Genomic DNA, 4349 nt, shown 5'->3' with positions numbered 1-4349 from the left:
GAGGAGGAGAGATAGAGAGAGTGAGTGAGTGCACTGATGTAGCTTTGAAACTGGAGGAAGGGCTCCAAGCTGAGAGTGCAGGGCTCTCTAGGTGCCCAGGAGGCAGCAGGGGAGACAGATCTCACTCAGGCCGCTGGCCAGGAGGCCCCATGGCCACCAGACCCGCTGGCGGTGCTGTAGCAGGGTTGTTCCCCACAGGGGAGTCCCCAGTCCCTGGCCTCCCATCCAGAGCTGCTGCCTGGGAGACACGGGGTGCTGCAGTGTTCATTACCCCCTCACCTGGAGAGGGGTGAGGCGGGGCGGGGCTGCCTATCCACAGGCCTCCCGGCTCCTGGTGGCTCCTGCCCCTCTGCCCCGGGCCTTGTTCTGAGCCTCTGAGAGCTCCCGAGGCCCAGGAGAGCTTGGCCTTCTGGCACCCAAGTGCAGCAGGCAGGTGGCGTTCGTAATCTTACTCTACCTCCAGGGACCCGCCCTTCCAGCCAGCCAGCCTGTGCTTTGGGTTGTCTTAGCCACTTGGGTTTGGGACCCAAATGGGTCAGGGTGGCATGAGCCCCCTCTAGGACGCTGCCCAACACAGACAACAATGTGAACACGGTCCCAGCTGCAGGGTCCCCCTTCCAGCCCCAGCCTCACTTGGCCCCAGGCTGCACCTCACACAAGGATCTGTTCACAGCTGCCTTTCACACCACCTACTGAGGACAGAGCCAGGCCCTGACCCTTCCCTGGGGGCCCCAGTGACCCTGACCTGTCCCCACTGTCACCTCAGGGCCACTCCTGGCCATCTCTAAGGGGAGGCTTTGGCCACTGTGTGGTGCCCCCTCCCTTAGACCCCCAGGATGGAGTGGGAAGAGCTGGGGAGGATGACAAGGTGGTCATCACTGACCAGCTTGTTGCTGTTACCTGTGACCCGGCCACACCCCCGCTGCAGCTCTGCTGTCCCTTCGTCCCCAGTGCCAGGGCCGCTGGTGGGCCCTCTAGATGCAGGGAGTGGAGGTTTGGGTGCGGTTCCAGGAGTGCTGACCACACACTCCTGGGCTCCAGGCAGTCTGAGTTCAGGTGAGCTACAGACTGGGTCAGGGCTCCTTTGGGGGCTGCCCGATGTGGGGAGCCAGGCCTAAAGACCAATTTCATTTGTTTTTGGAGCCAGGGTCTCCCTGCAGTTCAGGCTGGCTTGGAGCTCACTATGCAGCCTGTGCTGGCCTCCAACTCCCAGTGATCCTCCTGCCTCAGCCTCCCAAGTGCTGGCATTTCAGGGCTGCTCCGCCACGCCTGCTTTAGAAGTCTGTTCCACCACTTGCTACTGGAAGCCTAGGGAAGATCGCTGAGGTTGGAGGTGAGGCCCCTTGCTCCCTCTTCAAGGAGCAGACCCCAGGTTTGGACTCCTGGAACAGTGCTCCTCCTGTAGGCTGCAGCTGTCCACCTCGAGTGGCTGGTCCTCCTCGGTGCTGGCGGGTCTAGGACCTGGGGTTCGGGTCCAGCACTGTGCCCAGGCGGCGGAGCTGGAAGGGGAGAGCTGGGCAGGACGCAGATCCACTTCCTGAGCCCCTGCCTGGGAGCCACTCACCCAGCCCTCCGCGTGGGAACGGCTCTGGCTGGCACTGCACTCCCGGCCCGCGACATCACGCGGGGAGGACAGGAGTCGGCCGAAGCTTTCGCTTGTAGCCAGCCCCACCCCCACGACGTTGGTGCCCTGAGAGCTGGCTGGCGGCCCCTGAACCAGCCACCCAGCCGCGCCAGGGAGAGTGCTGGTGCAGCCGATAGCCCAGGAGCCACACTGTTGAGGGCCTCACTGGACACCAGCAGCGTTTCTGGGTGCAGGGCCTGCAACACCCCGTCTCTCTGGATATCCCACTTCCCCTCTCCCTTCTTGGAGCTAGGGCTCTGAGGTGTTTTGTAGAGCTCTTTGAATTTTTTTTTTTTTGTGTGTGTGTGACAGGATTTTACTGTGTAGTTCAGGCTATCTTTAAACTCACAGCAGTCCTTCTGCCTCAACCTCCCAAGTGCTGGGATTACAGGCGTGCAACACCACATCTGGATACTTGGGATTTTCTACATGGACAATTTGTGGGCACCAAGAGTCTGGCAGGACCTCTGAGGTGAGGCCAAGTGGAAGAGGGGACTGCTGACATCCATATCTTCTTCTTATTCTCTGAGAAAATCCTTCAGGATCTCCGGTGATGTCAGTGGAACTCACCGAGGGTCTCCTGACCACCTTGTGAAATTTCCTTCTATTCTTTGTTTACTGAAAAATTAAAACCATTTCTTTGTGTACACACACAAAGAAATTAAAATCATATGATTTTTTTTTAAAATATATTTTTTTTAACATTTATTTAGTGTGTGTGTGTGTGTGTGTGTGGCCAGCTCAGCCCACCAGGGGGCGGGGCTGGCTGGCATGTGGTGCTGGAGGATCGAACCGTGGTCCCTGTGCTCTGCTTAGCTTAGCTTGTTCCAAGTAGGTGCTTTAGACCACTGAGCCATCTCACCAGCCCAAAATCATATGATTTTAATGTCCATTAAAATCATATTTGTAAAACTCCTTATTCTCTTAATGAAATGAATCACGTGGAACATGCAACCAAAACTGGCATGACACCAACTTGCATTTCTGGGGAAAAGCCCATTAGGAAACCCATCACCCTTTGTATATATGGTTTGGGGCCATGTGCTAAAATTAGGCTGAGGAGATTTGCAGTTTTGTTCATGAGGGACATTGGACTATGATCCTCTCCCCCTCTCTCTCCCGCTGTCTCCCCCTCTGTCTCCCGCTCTCTCTCCCTCCCTCCTTCCCTCCCTGCCTTCCTTCCTTGCCATGTTTGGCATTAGGCTGACTCCAGTCTATTAGGACAAGTTGAGCTGTGTGCCTTTCTTCTTCCACTTTCTGAAAGGGCTTCTACAAGACGTTTTGTTGCTTCCTTAAATATCGAGTCACCAGTGAAGTCTCAGCACCTTGACTTTTTGTTACAAATCCTAGTGTTCTTCAATGTCTTCCAATTTTCTACTTTTCCTTGTGTCAGATTTTGCAAGTCATGTTCAAAGAATGTATCAGCTTCGCAAAAGTTGTCAAATTTGTTGGCAGGGAACTGTCCACCGTCTTCCCTTGCTGAGTGGTTAATGTCTGCAGGGACTGTGGTGAGGTCCCCTCTTCCTTTCCTGATGTGGTTAGTTTGTATTTTCTCTCATTTTCTTGGCCAATCTTAGCCGAGTTTTAACTATTTTGTTAATCTGTCAGAGAGTCAAAGGACAAACCCTTGGTTTGTTGACTTTAATATCACTTTCTTATCATCGCCATAATGAATAATCCACAAACACCCTCCTCCTGGTTTCATGCTGGGGATCGAATCTCGGGCCTTGGATAAACTAAGTGCGTCCTACCGCTGAGTCACACCCCAGTGCCATTGTACTCTTCTTCACTGTAGGGTTCTTAGTAGTCCTAGAAATGACAGCGTGTGTCTGGAATTCATCATAGATCACCCCAAGTCGATATAAAGGGCTAGCATCTTCCAACAGTATAATCGACTCCCTCCACACGGTGTTGCGCGTCATCACATATTTTCCTTGAACATTTATTTATTTATTTATTTATTTATTTATTTTTGGTGGAATCAGGGATTGAACTCAGGCCCTTGCGCTTGCCAGGGAAGCGCTTATTCCACTGAGCCATCTCCCCTAAAAGAGTGGAATAAGGTTTTGTTTTTTTTTTTTGGCTCCGAATGCCCTCAGGGGTGGTTTGGCTAGCTAGAGTGTTGTGGGGATCGAACTCCAGCAACCTGAGGCTGAGAGCTTTGTGGAAGCAGCCACTTAAAGAACGGAGCTAGGGCCAGGCCCCCTCCTTGAACATATAAATCTCACAACACGCTTAGTTTTTAGATGGGAATTTGTCTTTTAAAGACACTAATAAAATAGTCTTTTATTGTATTTATTCACATGGTAATTTTCACCACTCTCCATTCTTTCTTGACTTCTGAGTTTCCATTAGTACCGTTTCCCTGTTGCCTAACCCTTCTTTCAGAAGTTGACAGAGTTCGGATCTACTAGTGAATACAGCTTGTATTTAGCTGGAAATGTTTTTGGTTTACCTTTATTTTGAAGAGTAACTTTTCTGGGTCTGAACCTCCAGTCTGACATCTGGCTCCCCCCTTTGCTACATTCCTGGAGCACTTTACAGACAAGGAGAGCGTTTGCCTTCTTCTAGGCTACCTGAGGAGGAAAAAGTGCCTTCTTTCCTACTCTCCAGCATGCAATACTCTGTTTTCTCTCTATCTGCCTTGAAGAAATTATCTTGGATTTTCAGCAGTATAGTGAAGACAGGTACTCGGCAGTCTGTTTGCAGGTATTGTTTGCATTCC

This window comes from Octodon degus, unplaced genomic scaffold (assembly GCF_000260255.1).
Source record: "Octodon degus isolate 3935 unplaced genomic scaffold, OctDeg1.0 scaffold00153, whole genome shotgun sequence".
In the NCBI taxonomy this organism is placed as follows: domain Eukaryota; kingdom Metazoa; phylum Chordata; class Mammalia; order Rodentia; family Octodontidae; genus Octodon; species Octodon degus.
The sequence above is the reverse complement of the archived record's forward strand: the minus strand, read 5'-3'. Positions refer to the sequence as shown.